Raw genomic sequence first — 21,459 nt, forward strand, 5'->3', positions numbered from 1 at the left:
ACTAAAAAAAAAAACAACAGAGGCCAGGTTGGACGGGGCCCTGGGCAACCTGATCTAGTAAAGGTGTATGTTTGGTGGCCCTGCCAGGCAGGGGGGTTGGAACTACATGATCCTTGAGGTCCCTTCCAACCTGGGTAATTCTGTGATTCTGTGATTCTGTGTGATTCTGTGATTGAACAACATCAAATGTATAATAGAATCATCATAGAATTGTAGAATGACTCAGGCTGGAAGGGACTCCAAGGATTGTCAAGCTCCAACCCCCTGACACATGTAGGACTGCCAACCTCCATGTCTAATACAAGACCAGGCTGCCCAGGACCCCATCCAACATGACGTTGAACACCTACAGGGACGAGGCATCCACAACCTCTCAGGGCAGCTGTTCCAGCTGTTCCAGATGTATAAAATTCACTGTGTCTTACCTAGGAGTTGTCTTTGGAAGCTATAAATTTGCAAGAAAAAAAAATGCATCTGGTATTCTCTAAAGTCACTGAATCATTTTGGCCACCTGCATGCTTTGTTAAAGGAAGACTGCTCCTGCCCATTGCAACAAGCAGCTCATCACCTTGACACATTACTCAGAAAATCAGGAAAATGAATAAACATAGAGGGGAAAATGCCATGTGCAAGTGGCTAGTTCATAACAATGACTTTCAATATTAGTTGCTTTAATTAATTAAATGCTCAATTATGCAAACACTTTGCCTTCTATTCTAATAGGTGAAAAAAATGTCCAGTTAAGCAGGGAACAGAGAATGAAACACCTATCAGGTTAGAAGACAGAAAAAAATCAGACATTTGTTGAGGAAATAGTTCCCCAAATAACGTTCAGTCCCACATAATATTATTCACAGAAGACAGAGGGTGGCAGTTCAAATGTACACAGTGTTTTTAATCATTGATTTAAAGATGGTGTGGTCATTAAATCGTAATGGACTCTGGCTGAGGGCTGCCTCTCCATTAAATACTAGCAAATAATTTCTATGTTTATCCATTCCTGGTTTTAAGAGGAGATTGTTTGTTGACTTTGAACCCTAACACAAGGCATTCCTTTTCAGCATTTTAAAATAACACCATCTTTATTATTTTATTCTTAATATTTAAACAGGTTGAATAATTTAGCAAAGAGAATAATCCTCTAATTTCACTTTAATGAGGGCTCTGTAAAGTCAGATTCTGCAGAGGTTTCAAAACTGTGTCATGAAAAACACAGCCATGAAGAACAACATGTGGGCACTACACACAACAATGGTGTGGTCACCAGGGCAGTATGTTTGCAGTCACAGACAAATCACAAGCAGAATCTTAGCAAAGCATGATTCCAGATGCAGTGGGACCTATATGAGGTCAAGTCCAAAGAGTGAAACTATGCAGCATCACAATGCATTGTACCAATACCGGGAAGGTTCCCAGCACCCGCTGCATGACAACAAGGTGGAAGCATTCAGTCCCAGGCCACTGAATGCAGCCTCAGCCTCTTGAATGGGAGCTGTGCTGAGATTTTGGACCCTGGTGCACACAGGTTTTAACCATCTATGTTACAGTCAGCATGTGAACTTAGGTCGCAGAGCCCAGCTTCACGTTAGTGTTATGAGCCTAACAAAATACTATGCTAAATGAGTATCTCTAAGCTCATATTCTGTCAGCTAAAAAAATAACCAGACATGCTTTGAATTCTGGACCTGATCGTACGTAACTCTCCCCCATCAAAAATCCCCAGAAGCCAAGCCCCTTTACCAAACCTTCTTCCAAAGACAGTGTAATGACGTGCATTCCAGCATAGCTCTATGAAGCTGTTATGCAAGAACAGTGTGCCCAAAAACAGCCTCCGGACATAGCGGTGCTGAAAATATGTTGTTGTCTTTTTTAAAAGAGAAAACAAGAGGGAAAAAAAAAAAAACCACTTATTTGTAAAAATAAATGTCCAGGTTTTCATTTATACAGGAATGACTTTGTTGTGTGGTATGCCCTTCAATAAAATTATAGCTTAGGTCCACAAGTGTGTGCGTGTTTTGAGGTCTTATACTTAACCTTATCCTTTCTTCATTTTAAAGGCATCCAACATCATTAACAACCAGGAATGTAAATTACGTGCATTTGTACTCATGTACGTTGCCTACCTAATTTTACAACTCCTATTAAATGCCTTAATTACACACAATGGGTTATAAATATTAAACCAGAAATGTATCTAAATAACTTTTACAGCGATACCAGAAGCTATGAAAATCCTTAGAATGTGAAAAGTCCTCACTGAAAAATAGCTTCCAAAAATTTACAAATGAAAATACTGAGAATTTAGACCCTTAGGGCTTTTTTTCCCCCCCCAAACTTTTAATCCACTTTACACTACATTAACAGAATTTTAAAAGCTCTTTGTTTCAAGGCCTGTGCTATTGTGCTGGTGTGCTCACATATTAAAAACCACACTAGAAAACCATTTCTTTTACCTAATTATGAAGAGAATGAAATTAATATACTGCTCATAATAACTCAACGCTTCCCCAAATGCACGTATTTTCATTATTTGCTTGTACATTAGCTATTTCTATCCCTGTGACCTTATTCCTTATAACTATGTTATAAACTTCTTCAAGAGTATGGAGAGAATATTTAATACAAAGCAAAGTAATTATAGTCTGAAGGTTCTGAAATATAACTGAAGTGTATCCCTGGGGCTATTTCCTGATAATTAGGTATGACATAAATAATCATGATTAATTATATTTCTGGATAGTGATCTGCCTCCAATGAAACATTGCTATCCCTGATAATGCTTAACAATAAAAAACCAACCCTACGTGTGTTTAAACAGAATATTTTCTTAAACCTCATGTGCAACTCAGCCACATAGGCTATAAACGGCTTTGATGTTTCTCTGATATATTGTGCCACCAGAATAACAATTCTACATTTCTGAAGCATTAAATTGCCATTTGGCAATAAATCAAAATCAAAATCCAGAAGTTGACAATTGCAGCAATTAATTCCATTTGATGAGTTTTTGTTGAGTAAGCTTTTAACAAGATCTTGATATTTTTTAATGTCCCATATATTAAAGCTGAGAAGAACTGTCTGTTACATCCTTCTGCTTGTAGAGGTATCAGATACAGGCAGATATTTGAGTCAGAGCATGAATTTTAAGATGATTTTAAATGAAATTTTGTTGATTAGTTTGTTGATGACTGTGAATATCGTTTGTGTTTCCAGATCGAGAACGGAACTTTCCTTCTTTGAAAGAATGCCAAAAGCTTTACTATTCATGTCCAGCACGATCAGGCATTATTATTAATACATCATGACTACCTTGAGGCTCATCTTAAACAGTACAAGGCAGTGCCCTGCAGAAGCAGTTCAGAAATAGAAATGAGAAGTGAAGAGCATGACTCGCAGTATTTTGTGCAAGGATCACACAGCCTGACCTTCAGGTCTGGCTTTCCAGTGAGCCCTACCAACAACAGCTCAGCCAGCCTCAGACATGTATGGAAGCATGCCTGGGCTCACTTCTGGCAGAGTATCAGTGGAGCCAGCTCCATAAGCTGGCACACAGCATCTCTGGCTGTGACAACATGGGAGCAGAAGCAGGATGATGGTGCTGTGCATGGATCCAGTGTTTCACTTTTTCAGAGAGGAGTCTTGAGAAATGACAGTGCATTTGCCAACCTTGCTTCAGACTCTCCAGGCAGGATGTGCTCACAAAAGAATGGGTAGATCTCAGCAGGCCCAGGAAGTCAGGAAAGCATCAATTTCAGACATTGTTGGACTGATATTCTTTGTCCTGGCTTTTTTATCCACACCTGTCACCATCTTCTTTGTCAAGGAAAATGGAGGTAATATCATCATCAGGCTATATGCAGCACACTGGCAATGAGAAAATGCAAAGACAATTGCTAATGTTATTTGGTGATCCCTGGAGATCTGTGGATTCAGCATGCCTACTTCTGGATGCACAGACCCTCAGATCTACTCCAGAGGAGTGGGACATAGCTTAGAAGTACCCAGGTTCCAGAAAGATTTTCAAGCCACACGGTGGAAGCAGAGAAGCCTGAGAGGATGGCAGCTGTCAGGACGAGAAACCAGGCAACTGAATGGGGTGCTCAGTTGCAAAAAAAGACAACAGCAGGAAAGAAGGGGGCATATGTTTAAAATACTGCTGTGGAGCTAAAGATGGGAGTTGTAAGGAAAAGCAGAAAAAAATAACAAAAAGCTCATCAACACCCACCTGCCAAGAGTGTCAATAAAAATGATAGGAGCAAAGGCAAAGGATTATTTTTTCTCTGCAGCAAGAAGCACAGATGGGCAAAAGTATAAAACAAAAGCTTGTATGAGGTTTTCATCTGTGCTGCAGTTCCCAAGAATGAGTGCGCAAGAAAAATGTTTACGTGAATTACGTTAAATGTAAGCAAACTCTGGATTGGTATTCATGAATATTCTTATCATAAAGACATCTCAAATATTTTTAAATCCTGTTTGGTTAGTTCTGACGGAGTAGTAATTTGTATGGTGAGGTGTGTTAGTGTAAAATAGGAATGGAAGTATGAAGAGTGCTGAGGAGATTTATTTTAAATATATATATACTTGCCACAGCTCCATTACAGGAGCTGGGTAAAGTGATGTCTAAGCTATGTTTGTAGCAATTTGGAGAATTAAAAGGCATTACCAGTCACTACCATTTTTTCTGGAAGGCATTTGTGTTTGTAATATACAAATTTGTACTACTGTCACTGCTGTGATCCCATTTGTGCAAATATTCAATGAATATGACACAAAGTTTCTGCCAGCATCCAGTCATCATGCTGCTGATGAACACTATCCATGCTTTCAGTAACTGAGAACATAGTATTTTTAAAGCTGATTGAAAACAAAATTACATGGCAGTTACGACCAAGCCATATAGTAGTACCTGACTTCTATAACTGTACTCTTAGAGTTTGGTTCTATCATTTAAGGAAGTGTCATTGAGGGAAACAATATTGTGAACATAATAAAATTCCAGCAAGATAAAGACTGTGAATGGACCATCTCTGCAGCCTCCAAAGTCAGGAAGAATTGGTAAGTCTTTTCTGTCTTTGTGAAGTGCACAGTAAAGCAGGACTCAACCCCTGGGTCAACCCATGAGCCTGGACTTGCATCCTTACTGACTCATTAGAGTCAGTATGTGCACTGCATATCATTATATAGATGCTGAAGCAAACTATTTGTTCAGTTTTGTTCAGATTTCTCAAGAGGAATGAGCAGTTTTGAGGCTAGAAAGACAGCCAGGGGAGTGATAGCTCAGGACTGAAGCATGGAGTGAATCTAACTGACACCATAAAACACAAATAGGAACCCAAACTAAACAACAGAAGGAAATATCAAAAACTGTCTCTATTCTGTGGTTGACAGGGTCGTTAGAAGTAGGCTATATGCTTTTTTTTAGCTATAGATCACATTCAACATACTAGTATGTTCAAGCATTGTACGTTCATTCCAAAAGAAGCTGTTCAAGAGATCTGAAGTTGTCCCCTGAAGGCAGTTTGAGCTCTTTTTCAGTGCAGAAGTTTCCCCAGTAATTTTCTTCCTTTAGTTTGTGATTCTGTAGTGGTTGGCTTGGTCAGCATATACTGACCAAGCTTCTTTCTTTGTCATGTTGTTTTGTAATGAACTCTTATTTCAGCATGGGGCCACTTCCCATCCTGCTTTATAACACCGGCATGTGGTAATTGGCTCCAGGAAGGAGACAAAACATATGTTTCCTTATGGCACTAATTAATTAGTCATATGTACACTCAATACTTAATTGCTATTGTACGCTCTGGCCTGTGTGACTTCTGTGAAAATATCGGACTGTATACTAATCTCAATTAGAAACTCATGGAAAAGTGAGAAGTGCCTGTAGTTTCTATGAGCGAGAGAAGCAAAATTTCACTCATCATACTAATAACACCCAGCGTGTCATTTTTTTTCTTTTTTTTAAATCCTTTGCACTATGCTCAGTACATTTCTCTAATGTAACCAAGCCTGGAAGCATAAAGCATCTGTGCTCTACTTAAAAATGCTGATATGACAAAGAAAACCTCTTCCTCGTGACTGTTAGTCCTCTTCTGCAGCATAACAAGTGCTAGTCAACCACAAGTGCTCCTAAGAATGGCTACTTTTAGTGCTTCTTACCAATAACAGGCAGAGGTTTTGCCCATTAAGGGTTTAATTTTCCATCTTGCAACAGGGACAACCATTTGGAGTTTTGCCCATATATTCTGTGCTGAATTTTTAGGTATTTATAACATTTCTATGATACTTACTGCCATATTACCGAAGGCTCTCACACTCATTAATCTCCAATATAAATTGTTCCTTTGTTCATTTCTTAGATGACTTATATAAAGACCACAGCCTTTCAAGCAGAAGTTGAGAATAAATTAAAATTTCTTTTTTGCTCATTACTTTTCCCACTCTAAGTGTTCCTGAAATAGCCAGTATAATTAGAACAAACAAAAAAATAAAAAGCCACAGAGCTAAATTTTGCCCTTAAAAATATATATGGGTAACAGCAAATTTGGAGGTACTGGAAAGAGTTCAGCACAAGGCCACCAACATGATTAAAGGAGTGAAACTTCTTACATGAAGGAGGGTTGAATGAATTGGGGCTCTTCAGCCTGGAGAAAGAGTTGAGGAAGATCTCTTAGATGTGTATCTGTAGAGAGCTGCAAAGAAGACAGAGCCAGGTTTTTTTTTCAGCAGTTCCCAGGTCAAGGACAAGATGCAATCGGCATGAACTGAAGTGACTGAGCACCAGCACAGACTGCTCAGAGCAGTGGTGCAGTCTTTCTTTGGAGATATTCAAAAGCTTTCTAAACATGATCTTGGGCAACCTGCTGCAGGTGGCTCTGCTTGAGCAAGGGGTTGGATCAGGCCTCTAGAGTTCCCTTTCAGTTTAAACCATTCTGTGAACTCTATGGGGTCCATATATATATCTACAAAGACAAAGTACAGATCATTTTATTTTAAAACCAAGGTAAAATATTACATATCTTTCAAGTTACTGCGCTAGCTTGCTCTGAGTTGTATGACTGAAGACAATTGTTAGAGCAAATTTCTGATAATTTTAAAGTTATTCAGTGCAACAATCTTACTAACAAAGTAGCATTAATCATAATCATTGAGATTCACTGGATTTATGAGTGGAAGCCTGGATGAAGGAGCAGAATAATTAATGAACACAAAATACATCCACATGTGAGAATCTGATAGACAAGAAGGATGGAAAGTGCAATGGTGGTCTCCAACCTCAAATGTCCATCTCTCTGAGGTCCCAGTCCTCCACTGCAATGGAAACCTCAGATTCTTATGAAGTAGCTGCAGTCCTCAGTCTCTAACCCTGCATACTAAACAGGCTTCTGTTTTTCTTTACATATCAGAGTATTATTTTTATAGCTCAGGAAGCTAATAGTGAAGCAAAGGATTGTCCCCGTAATGATGGCCAGCTGTAATGTATGCTTGGAAATCTACACAATAAAAGCCAAAGAATATATACAGAGTGGCATGAACTGTTTACAACAAAATCTGATATCTGGAAGACAGTATTGCCTATCTGAGAGTTAGATATTTGAATCTAAATTCAAGTTTATAACTTGAAACTTGAATCAAGTCAAAATTTGATACAGTACACAAATATGTAGTGATCAAAGTATGACTTTATGCTATTCTGTACTATTGTACCACATCATAACATGAAAATTGGCAGTTCCCAGTGTTTCCTGAACCTGAAACTTCAAGTATAACTTAGTGCTTGAGTAACTCAAGCTAGACCTAACTCATGGCAATCTTGTATCTTGTCATTTACACCTGTGCTATGAGGATCGAGTGGAGCATAGCAAGCTGCTATTTTTCTCCCACTCCATACAGAGATGTAAATGAATTCAGCAAAGTGAAGGCTTGTGAAGACAGTGGTGTAATCTCCAGAAATATGAGAGTCAGGAATATGAACTCCCATACTGCTGCAGAAGATAAATAGCCTAAGAGAAGCAAATCAGTGAGGAAGTGTATAGAAGTGCCCATGAGATTAGCAGCAGAAGAGTAGGACCACAATCTGAAAACAGCTATAGCAGAAGTTCTGCTATACCAACAGAAAATGGTCCATTTTCTCACCAATGATACATGTCACAGGCATAGCTGTAGTATCGTGTCTGAAATGAATGTAGCTCATAGCATATTTTCCATAGATGTTTGAATGTAACATTTTTGCTGCCCAGGAAAAAGAAACTGAAAACACATCTTGTAAAAGAACACTGCGAGTATGTACACCTAAAGAAGACACATCCCAGAGAAATAAGTGTAGAAAACCTGGGTATCTAAAGTGCTGGAAGAAACTTAGTGATAATCATGATATAGTTATATAAAAGTATTTTATCACTGTTTTGGCAATTCTGCCTCTTTATTGATCCAAGAAGTAAAACCAAAGTTAAATTTTAGAAGGTGTTGTGTCCTTAAGAAGTAATCCAACAAGAACTGAGAAGACCCTGGTTTCACTACATTGAAAAAAATATATATCTCTACAGTTTGGAATCTCATTAGACATCTCTGGTAACAGTGATTCAATACCATGAAATACTCAGGCTGGTGACCGATGCAAGTCTGGCAACATCATATCATAGAGTTTGAGGATTTGAACTGACACAGACTTTTTTTTTTCTATTGTTTAAGTTAAGTATAGATCATCTTTGAAGATCCCTCTGTGCACACTTTTGTTTTGATTTTTCGGTGGATCCTGAAGGCAATGGATCTGTGGTGACTGAGTAGCTGGGCCTCTGTGTATACTTTTATGGTTGTTATACTGAATGAACGATAATAAGAACACAGGGAGATGTCTGCTATTACACAAAGGAGAAATTCAGCAGCTAGTTTCAGCTGAAGGGGGAGTAACTTTCCTATGTGTCAAGAAAAACCTCCCTCCAAAAAAAAAGACTACTCCCGTGTGCCTACTAACTTCCGTGGAACAGCCAACTTTCATATTTCTTTTTGAACTTTATCACTTAGATTATTGCAAATTCTGAAGTTAAATAACATCCACGCTACCAGACAAGAGCAATACGCCCATTGATTTTAAAGGAGTTAAAATTTCATGAATGAGAAATGCAGTCCTCTTAACCGAGTAAAGAGAACTTGTTTATATCAAAGGCTCTCTCAGTAGGACTCTATCAGAGGTCTGACTCTCTCCTGGGGACACAGACCATGCAGATTGCTTTCCAAAGACAACAGTACAAGTAAGCAAAATGTCCTCACAGAGACAACAACCATCTTCCCAAACCTAGGAGAGCTGCTGCAAAAGTATATCCTTAAAGCTCCTGTATGGCAACATTTCCAAGGGGCTAGAGATCTGCTTAGGTTGTGAATGTCTGCCTTAGGTGCACATCTTCTCAAAATATTCCTGTTTTGAGGGCATTTCAGCTCTAACATGAACGTTAGAAATGGCCTCACATTCACAGAGATAACTGTTATGGCTTCTTGTGACTTAAAATTACAATGACCCAGTGCAAACTGGGAAAAGACAGTTCCTTTCTTGAGTCCACTTGCCTTGGGAGCTAATTCAGAGTTGTTGTAAGGAAAGAAAGATTAGAAAGCCCACTTCACACTCTTGTGCATTTCCTCACTCAAGCACCAAAGTTCTTGGCGGATGCAGGTGATAGATGTTTTAAAGAGAACTCCTTACTCTGCTGTGGATGAGAAAACAAAAATCTGCTCTCCTTTAATGTCGTAGTATAATAATAATGCTCTTGCTAGATGTTTATCTCCAGGTACTGTGAGGATAGCAGAGCACCACCCCAAAGTTGTGTTTTGGAAACTTTGGAAGTTTTACTGTTTTGTTCCCTCAAACTTTCATGTTTCATTAAAATAATACAACACTGCCTGCTGTTCAGGGCAAACTCTGTATCTCTCTCTATTGTTCCCCTACCACATCAACTTCACAATAATTATGTGCAGAGATGCAAAATGAAATTACTGTAGCAAAGGTGCAAATTCAAGCCCAGAATGAAAAGGGGCATCATTTTCAAAATCTATAACTAGATATGCTTCAATATCAAATGCTCAGCAGGCAGCCAAGAACTTCAATATTTATTGAGCACATTATGCCTTCTCATTACATAAATATGGCCCAGTGCTACAATACAAACATATGCCTTTTACAAAAGACTTCAGATTATAGTATTTGAAATGTTGCATTAACATTCAGTTTACCTTCATAGCCAGAACAAATGTATTAATTCATGAAGCCCGAGGTCACAAGTTCTCCTGTATATAAAATATTTGTAGCAAAAAATAAAATACTTTAATATTGACACCTCAAGAACAGACAAATTGGCAGAATAAATGTTCCCAGATGACCTGCTAACCTCTGCTGATTGTGCCAGTGAACCCTTGAAGAAGTAATTAAAATAATTTGCAGCAACGGGGAATGAATATGAAATTCATCTCCATTGCATGGTCATTGATCAGTATTAAAGTACTTGCACTTGAAAAAGATTTTCTAAACCATGGCAAAAGTGAGAATTTTTGTAATATGAACAGTTCAGTTTTTTTGTAGCAAGTTAAATTGATGGATTAATGTTACATTTATTATTTTTGCACTTGTCTAGATTTGACGAGGAAATTACTGTAAGCTGACACATCATTTGCTTTTGGCAGACATCAATTACTCTCATCGATACACTAAAAAAAAAAAAAAGAAAAGAAATTGTAACGGCAAGAAATTAAAAGGAAGATTACATCATTTTCAATCCAAATCAAAATATATTACTGATTTGCTTTCTGACATTGTTGCCTGTTCTTCTCAAAATGTTTGTTTTTTTTTTTTGTTTGGGTTTTTTTTTTGGTTTTTTTTTTTTGCTGTTGTGGCAACTTTCTGGAGGCAAGCAATATACAGATAAAGCATTTTCCCTCCTGCTCCTGATTTAAAAAGTAACAGTTCAACATATATTTCCAGGACTCCTTTGAACATCTGATGGCAAATACTAATGTGACATTAACATGGCTTCTAGTACACCAGGCCATTACAGTCACAGAGCCAAGTAAAACTAACTCAGTAAAGATGTTCAGGAGTAACCATGGGGATTTGTCTTACCATGGTAGGCAGACATGTTTCATTCTTCCCATGAAAGAGGATATGGTCCAGATATGAGCCAGCCACTAGAATTAAAATTAGAAGCCATTTAATTAAAGTTAGTGCAGCACTGAACCCGAATTAGCAAGGCTTCCCAAGAGGCAGCATATATTAACTGAAGGGCAGCATGATAATACAGGTATGTTTATCCAGTCAAGTTTGCATAGAAGCTATCTCCTAAGGCACCAGATCCTGCAGATGACCATCTGACAAAGATACAAGGCTGAGGAAGTTAAAAGTAAGGTAATGTCATCTCTTTTCCTATACATCATCACTATGAAAAAGAAAAAGGAAGGGGAAAAAAAAAGAAAAAGAATAAGAGTAAGAAAAAAAGGAAAAAGAGAAAAAATAGGGAAACACACCCCAGCGCTTACATGCAACTTTTAGTATTCTGGCCCTGATACATTTAGAAAGGTGATTTTAGACTTACTGGACAAGCTATGCAAATGGAGATTAAAGAAGAAACAGTCCCAACAAGCTTTTTTGTCCAGAGAAGTATTTAGTACAAATACTGATAATCCTCCTAGTGAATTGAATGCATTAACCATCAGGATCCATATTCATTTGTTACAGAAAGAAAGCAGTTACACTAGGATATCTTTGTGCCCCAAACCTCACCTACACTATGGCTTTGTGTGTCAGCTTTTCTAGGTTCATACAGTCCAAGCAGAATAAAGGTTATGGGAGAATGAAGAAAACATTTCTTGTTGTCGATGCAGTATGCAAAAATTGTTGTCTTTCACTGCATTGATATGCAGGTGTGGATATTGCCATTAAAATCCCATGTATGACTGAAATACTTAGCATGTAGACAATCCTAATTATCTGTTAAGTGCAACGTAAACATCAGAAAAAGACATGATATTCCCAATTTACAAAGCAGTAAATCAAGGCAACAAAAGCTTATTGCCACTCTAATACAGCAGGGAGCTATTCAGCTTTTAATTGTTCTTCTTGATCATGCTCTTTAGTTTTATTGCCTTTCATCAGTTTTGTAACTTGGTTAGAGAAGAACTATATCTAGATGCCATCTCTCAACTCCATTAAATTTCATTCAAATCAATAATTCAAATTTGAAATTGGATCGAGAATCTTTAATGGGTGTTTTTCTAAGGGTCCAAACTGTTTCTCCAATCTAAGTAGCTTCAAGCATTGGAACTGCTGTGTCTGGATGTTTCTATTTTTGACGCTCTATAGATTCTCTTTGTGATGCAGTAGAAGACAACATACAAATACAATTGGCACTGGAAGATACACTGGAAGGAAAAAATGGTAGATGTATGTCATGTCTTTGTAACTTCTACTGTTGGTATTCCACATCATAATATCATGTGGAGCACAGAGAAGAACTACATGTCCCAGAGGACCTCATGGTCAAGAAGGAAAATTCATCACAGAAGTGACACTGTCTCTCTCTCTCTCTCTCACTGCCTAGTAGCAGGTGTGGGTATGCTTCCAAGCCATGTGCCTTCAATTTCAAAGCAGGCTTCTCAGTCTTCAGAAAACTCTCTCTCTCTTATTTTACTTGATTTATTAGCCCCAGTTTCAATTAGATTGTATTATATTGTGTTATTTGTGTTCCGATATCATAGTAAAATAAGTTTTCCTCCTTAGATCATTGCCACTGCTCTGTTTGTTTCCTTGAGCCCAGCTCCCATCTCCCTACACCTTTCCCTTTTTCCCTTCCCATTCTTTGGAGTCAGGGCCTACTGCCCTCCCCCATCAGGGGCATAGATTGATCTAGATAACTCCATGACAATGTAAAAGGATTCATTTAATCTTTCTATTAAGGGCTAAGTTGAAGCGAACCAATTAAAATATTTGTGTTTTGACCATTTATTATTGTGTTTTCTTTTCTTTTCTTTTTTTTAATAAATATCAAAATTGTCCCCAGAATGGTTTATCATAATTAATAATAATAATAATAAAAACTATTGCTTTTTTAAAAATTGGATAGCAATTTTTTTTTAAGTATGACCTCTTAGTCTGTAATAAGTTGAAAACATATGGAAGCATTTTATAGCATCAGAAAGGAATCAATTGGTAGTTGCAGTAAATGTTTTCAAAATTCCTTTATCATTAGAAAAATAATAAATGATTCAATTTAAAAATCATGCAAATGCTACTATACCTTTGAAACAGTGAAGTGAAAGTTTGAAAAATCAAACTTGAAAAATCAGGATTTGAAATACCATATTCAATTTACATTTGCAAATAGGATGGAATAGCCCAGGGAGGGAGCTCTACAATCTGCTTAGAAGTCAATAAGGATTCATTCACCTCCAGCAACATCCAGGTGAAGCTTCCTGGGGTGGAAGTGAAGAAACATCTCTTTTTAGAGAACCTTAACCTATAGATAAAGATACACATGGGTGTGCTATTTGAGAAGTAATGGTTGAACTGCTAGTTAAAGACTGTAATGTATGTAAAACCAGGTTTACATGATGTACCTTAGCTTCTGAAATACTTAACTTCAGATTAAGTAATAAATTGTGAAAACATTTTGTTGTATCCCATTTGTTTCTGTATTTAATTTTATATTTAAAGAATTTGTGTGCACATAAATCATGTGTATAGGCAGCATACTCAAATAAATACCTACATATATGCAAACACAAACAAAAAATTATATACAACACATTACTCACACATAGTAATAAAAGGAATAGGTCAAGCTAGAGAAGTATTTCTAAAATATTTAGCAGAAAAACGCATTTTGTCTTCAAGATTGCCAAAATATTTTGTCATTCAGATTTCGAAAGTGAAACATGCTTAGATCTTTAAGCATAAACTTCCTCACAGAGAATTTCATCTATAGAATCAAATGCTTGGTCTTTAAATTTCCAAAGCAACAAGCAAAAAACTCAAGAATTGCATGTGGAATTTGGTGTGTCTGTGGGGAGTTAAAGGTTTTCTTAACAGTGGCACAAAGGATTAAATTTTCCCTTTGCAAAGACAACAGAACAGTTGGACTACACAATTTTCTAGGTCCTTTCCAACCTTGTGATTCTATGTGATTCTATGAGAGTCATTATATTAGTGGAAAATTCAAAATAGCAGCTTCTTAAAAACGTAGAGCGCAACTAAGTGACCAAAACTATAGGACATTTGGACCTTTACCTAAGCAAAGTCAAGTCTTCAATCTTAAATAAATCATGTGAGGAGATGTGGCAGTTATTAATATTAAAAACAAAACAGGAGGATATGTGTTAAATTCCAATATTAAGTATTGCAAATGTTGTTTTGTTCTAGAGGAGCAGTGATGCACATTAAAAAATGGTTGCTAATTATCAGTGGTAATAATTATACATTTAACAAGTTACCATTATACTTCAAAAAGTTCACACTAATGCATGAATAATTATTGGCCTAATTATGCATCCGATATTGCATCTACACACAAAAATGAGACATTAGTCAAGAGTGTGACAGTGTTTTATACATTAGATAAAAGGAAGAGGTAATTTGGATAACAAATGCCCAGGCTGAATTTATGGCACATAGCTCACAAAAAGCAGGTAATTTCTATCCTTCAAAAACATTGTAGGAGCATATTTCCCTCCACCCCTATGTCTTTTTCAGACTAGTTTTCAACTGCATGTCCTTTTTTTCTTTCTGTTTTTGTGGTGGTGTTTTTTCTTTTTTGGTTTTTTGTTTTTTGTTTGTTTGTTTGTTTGTTTGTCTTTTTGTTTTTTGTTTTTCCCAGAGGTGAAGTCAAAGAAGAAATATCAGGGACTCTAGAAGCCTAAGGTGTCTGGATTTCGGGTTTCACAGGGTTTTTGGGAGATGTGCATGTGGAGAGAGGCGGGTATCCCTGTGCATACAGAATGTATCTGTTTTGGGTGTTGGAGCACAAGGTGCTTTCTGGTGTTCCAAGTTGCAGGAGAGGAAGAAAATATACCGTAAACAAGAACGTCTCTCATTTACACACAGAGATACACAATTTAAATATTTAGAGAAAATCAGTTTAGGATGCGGCACTTCATAAAGAATGGCTATTGTTACAATGGCTTTCATCAGGTTGTTGCTTCTGTATTAATTTTCCTCCTACCGTTGCACAATGCATATAAATCCAGGTCCTGTGATAATAGTCATTTATCCACACTGTTATTTGGGCTTCTGCAATGAAGTAGGGTAAATTGCAGGAAAGAAGACAAAGCCTCCCTCCTATGCAGCAAATGCTATGATTTCACAGCTTTCCGTTTTTATTAACATCTGAATGAATTTCTTGCTCTGAGATGACTATATTTGATCAAACACAGCATCCAGGAATCTTTACTTGAATGTCCTTGTGTCACTGGCCAGTGACAGAAAATTATGCAAGCCTAAGGAGCAGCCTATATTTATTACATTTTCCCATCAGAGCTTTCTGCCTTTTCTCCCCATTCATGAAAAGATTTCCTCCACAAAAGGAAGACTGCATAGTGGATTCTCCAATGGGGTTATAGATTCCGTGGAAAATACATTGTTCTTTTACTGTTGTTTTTAAAAAGAATGCCTACATCTTTAGGAGGACATATTTGAGTAGAAATACAAAATTGTGTGTGTATCCAATCCTCAAGCTGCCAAACCCCAGCCAGGCTGCTTGGCTTTATCAGTCTGGATATCTCACATCTGTCTCTGTGCACAAAAGATTGAGAGAAACATCAGGATTTGCTACATTCCAGTCTGAAATCAGTTTAAATATACCACTGCTGTGTAACTCTTTGTAGTCTGGTCCAAAAAATGTTATCTACATAACAGCTTTGTGGCCCTGGATCTCCTCTAGTTCCCCCATACCCAGTAACACACCCTCAATACATGCAAAGGACTGTTTTAAAGCCTCATTGAAAAGAAGACTGGATGCTACAAATGTTTCAATATTAAGATTCACAAGACTACTTCTGAGCAACACATACCCTCAGCTATATTTATTCCGCAAGTCCCTAAATGCGCATGTTCCCCTCATGCTCCAGAACCACTATCTAATGAGATAGTGGTCCTCCTTCTAAAGAGGAAAGGACCGTGGAAAGACTGAGAGCTACACTCTTTTTTGTACTCATGGCGACATTGTTATGCCTGTGATAACATAATTAACATGTTTAACACCTGAAATTGAACGCTTCTATATATGTACATATGATTTCTGTCTCAAAAAAGTACAGCTTTTAAACTAACCTCCTTTTCTGACATTCATTTTCCATCCCCTGATTACTCAGTCTTTCATGTGCTCCACATATACTCCTGAAATTGAAAGGACTCTGCTTATGGGCAGCACCAGTTAGGTGAGCCTTGAGACAGTCTCCTGAGCAGCAGAGATCCTCGAGAAAAACGAGACTACAGACACTGTAGGACTAAAATGGGGGTGGAAATGATGGATACTAGTGCTGGAATGTGTTTCAAAACACTCTCGTCTCTGTTCAAAATCTAATGTCAGGTATGGCATAGACTGCATGCCTATAAATCCTTCAGGTGAGCACTCATGTTATGAGCACATTAAAGCAGTGGGGAATGAGTGATTGTGATCCCATCTTAGCAAATCCTCTAAATAAAGGTTTGGTACTCCTTGGATACCAGTGGCTTTGCATTGGTCCCCATTTGCCTCATGTTTATCAGTTGGGATGCACCTGCTCCATTAACATCAGCACAGACTGACCACAGCTTTGAAGCTCAGCATAAGCTTAAATGCTTTGTGTAGTGACTTTGTGTAGTGATTAAATACACAGTTAAAATTTCAGTACAGATTCTTAAATGCTTTTCAGAATCATGGAATAAGCACTCCTAGGAGTGTGTTACCAAACCCAGCGCTCCCCACTTTGTTTTCATCATATATCCTTCTGTCTTTTGAACACATCATGCCTTGTTCCCATGTTGTTACACTGGGGTTAGGATAACTAGGGAAACAAGGGATAATTCCTACTACAGTTCTAATTAAATTCAAAATATAATAGTAGAATGCACTGTGCTTTCAAGAAAAAGCTTCAGATGGCTACCCTGCAAATTATTCTCCCATAAAAGCCTTTCCCGGTTAAGGAAGTTTTTGCTATTCTTTCAAAGTTAAACAGATTTCTGGAAGAAATAGCTTCTCTCAATTGCAGACTGAGTTAGCAATAACTACAGTCTGAGGGGAACTGGAGTTGTTTTTACTTCAGCCATTAGCAACTGTTAAATTAATCTTTTTCATTCCACACTTTATACAGCTGATGGAAAATGTAGGGGGAAGGCAGTTGTCAAGGCATTAACCCCTTAACTCCTGAGGGTGGTTTTTATGCTTGAAAGGAATTTGATGATTTCAGCTTTCTTCTTCTTAACTTTGCCTCCATTAGGACTGCTTGCGTGAATAAGGGGTTGCAGAAACTGGCCCTTGTATTGTAATGTAATCACAGATTGATTCAGCTCTGCAATCAGCCACTCATCTGTGATAATCATTTCAGGGTCCTGCCAAGAGTTTCTGGAAGGCTCTGTGCTTGCTCTCTGCTGATCACATAAGCCACTAAAACAAGTTCCTTATACATCATTTTGTACTAATGCACAGATCTTGATCTGAGGGCTGGGAGAAAGAATGATAAGGAATCATAAAGAATTCTGCTTCTGGACATTAATAAAATATCAATCCATAACATCCCCAAGAAAAAGAAAGAAAGAAAGAAAGAAAGAAAGAAAGAAAGAAAGAAAGAAAGAAAGAAAGAAAGAAAGAAAGAAAGAAAGAAAGAAAGAAAGAAAGAAAGAAAGAAAGAAAGAAAGAAAGAAAGAAAGAAAGAAAGAAAGAAAGAAAGAAAGAAAGAAAGAAAGAAAGAAAGAAAGAAAGAAAGAAAGAAAGAAAGAAAGAAAGAAAGAAAGAAAGAAAGAAAGAAAGAAAGAAAGAAAGAGAAAGATTTTAAAAAGGGAAAATGGTTTGTGATTCGGAATGTGCATTTGAAGAAAAAAAGGATATCCAAGCATCAGCATGCCCGAGAACAGACCATTTACCAATGTCTAAACAGCTAATAACTGAGTGTAAAAGTGTCTACTCAATCTAATAAAATTGTACTATTTATTATTTAGTGTAGCATAAACTTTAAGACATTAACATGAAGAAGGTAAACAGAAAACTGAATATTTACTGTGTCAAAGACTAAGCTTACTTTCCAAAGTTTGAGTCAAATATTGCCACTAATAATACTGACAAGAATACTTCCTCCGTCATGACTGGAATTACTCTGAGTTAAAGGGGGTATATAGAAGAGCTGAATTTGGTCTCTTGTCTCTTGTTTTATGATAACCAACTTTTGCCAGCTGCAAAGTGTCATTGATGTTGGCATTAGCCAGGACTCTCAGTTCTGCGTGAGGATTGCCACTTCTGGCACACAGACTCAGTTTTCCCACTCCTCATTCTCCATATCCTAAAATAATGAATACATCACCTTGAGGCTGTATCCACCAGTCCCTGCCTAGCACTTTGCTCTTAAAGGTGATATTACACTTCAAAAGTGGGAAAAAAAATCCACAAGAAATTATGAAGAGAGAAGAATATGTGCAACCACAGCCATTCAGTGAGCTAATCATTAACCACAAACTGTCAATGTCTTCTTAAAATAGACAGAAACCTTACAACAAGGCAGTAGCTAGACAACTAAACATAATCTATATAAAACAGATATCTAAACAATTAAATATAAACCATGTAAAGCCACCAGTCTGTATCTGCTCACACAGTATCACAGTATCACAGCCTCGTGCGGGTTGGAAGGGACCTTAGAGATCATCGAGTCCAACCCCCGGGATTCGAGCCTCTGTGTAGCAGAGCGGCACTTCTACCACTTGTGCCACAGGAGGGATTCGAAACTGGGCCTACCAGTGTTGCAACGCGGCATTCCTACCACTGCGCCACTGGGCAATTGTTAATATTCTTTTTTCTAAAGTGGAATATTTTTCCATGTTGCTAACAATAAACTTTTCTAACATACTTTCCATATACTTGCAATCTAGATACAGTGAAACTGCCTTAGATTATATCCAGCTGCTAAAGGTACTCACCTTTCTTCGCATCAGAGGATCCTTTGCAGGGCATATTCCTTCTCCCCCAGCTCAGTTAACCATTTGTTTTCACTTTGGAAAGCAGAGCATGGTTGAGGGACAGTGCCCCAGCATTGTCCTGTAGCATGCTCCACATGCAGACGGAGCATGAATCCAGAATGCCTCCACCCACAGCACCAGTAAAGCAATGCAGTTACAACACTGATAAATGACTTGCATGTATCAGTGTGTATGGCCTGGGCATTTTTTCATTTATTTTTTACATCATCTGATCATAATTTGATCCTTTCACAGTGGAGAAGACTTGCTGCAGCTGTGTAGTTAATTGGTATTCAACTTGTGTTACTGAATTCACTAAAGACATGCCTTGTCAGAATAAGATAGAAGGGTGACAATATAATCTTCTGAGACTATGAAATAATTTTCTGTCTGGCCTAGGAACACATTTTAGGCCAACGAATCTAGACCTGGATTGATTCTGGCAGTTCAGAAATTCCCTGCATGACAGGCTGGGTTTTCCATTCCTAGAAGAGACCACAAGAATCCTTTAGATTGCATTCACTCCTCAGGAAGCTTATTACACCATCTGGAAGCTGAATTTAGTACCAATGGTCAGCAGCATACTCCTGATGTGTGATCTACTTTACAGCCAGAGGCACAATATGACCTATAATTATTAAACACCAGAAGAGAATTCGACTCCCCTTTGTGAGCTACATTACTGACTCTTCATGAGAATTACTGCTTCTCACTATGGGAGGTAAAGCACACTCCCTTTTCACACCCTAAGAAAATAGCAAGCTCTCATATCTGACAACAGTTGCAATGACATTTTCATTATGAATAATTCTACCTGGTTTTCCTCAAAATGGGAAATATCAATGATTTGCAAACTCTTGAAAGTTTTTCACATTAACTGATTTTATTGCTGTAAGGTCAGACTTTGGAAGTCTATGCTCCATTTTACTGCCCAAGTATTTCCACTGGTCCTCTGGGACTGCTCTTAGCATATGTTATCATTTGGTGTGGGTAAATCAATACCCAGTTGACCATAAATTATAGCAATAGCTTAGAGGTTACAGTGATGGTTCGGAAGTGAACTGAATCTAGTTTTAAAAACTGAAGCAAGATATAAGGGCATCAAGACACTAAAGCTCTTTCACATTGCCTTCATAAAAGGCCTGAATTTGGAATATTTTCCATAACTACTTATTATGTCTCAAGTGTAGATGTCTCACAGTCCAACAGTAAAGAGAAAAATATCAAGTTAGTACTTAATTCGAAGTATAAATTTTACAGTAAACATGAAAAATACACAGTATTCTGTACACTTTCAACATATCCCTTCTTGTTAAAGTTGTAGCAAACTGGAACAGCAGTTCTCTATTGAATCAACATGAATTTCTCTTCCCTTCTCTCCTAAAGATTGTTACATTTTGAAGTCACAAATGATTATTTATTTATTCCACTATAAAAATGCATGCATGGTCCCAAAAGCCAGAATATAACTTTCTGTAGTACTCACAAATGCAGTACTCATTATTACGAATTATTAGATCACTTAATCTTCTTTGCCAGTTCCTTCTTTGAAAAAATATTCAAAGTCCCCAAATACCAGCCTAAAATACAATAAAATAAAAATAATAGTAATAATAATGATATGTTTGCTTGGCCTTTTATGGCACAAAAACAAATGTTTGCTGACTTGTATTGCAGGAATATACTCATTGCAAGTTGATGCATGGCTGAGCCCGTCAGTTCCTTACCCAGAGGATGTTCTGTCTGGAGTAAAAAACATTCCATCAGTTTTTAAGATCTGGAAACAACTATAAGAATCAGATGATGAAGCCACATTGTTTCAGCTTTTAGTTCTTCCCTTTAAGAAGAAATAAAGCTCTGTCAAACTGTTGACTCAAAATGCTCCTATACCAAGTTGGATCATTTGGATACACATTTTCCCTTTGCACAACCAAGCATGCATTGCCTACTAGGGTGAAAAAGTGCAGCATCAACCTCCAAACAGCTGCCAAATCCCATCCAGGATGCTCACTTTGCACTGGCTTAACAGCTTGCTGTTGCCATGAGAGTAAGCATCTGATTATGAAGGGAATTTCCTACCAAGAACAGACAAAAGCAAAGGCATGCTCTGCATCCCCAATCACCCACCCAATCTATGATATGAGTAATGTAATAAAATACAAGTTCTTACTCTTCAGGAAAGAGGTTGAGGTGATGTAGAAGGAATATGGACTGTGCCTGTCCTCAGAAATTCTTACAATGATGATGAAATCAAACAAATCTCCTCATATCTCCTGGAGTAAAAT

This window comes from Coturnix japonica, chromosome 1 (genome assembly GCF_054131305.1).
Source record: "Coturnix japonica strain WE chromosome 1, WE-NBRP24, whole genome shotgun sequence".
NCBI classification, from domain to species: Eukaryota; Metazoa; Chordata; class Aves; order Galliformes; family Phasianidae; genus Coturnix; species Coturnix japonica.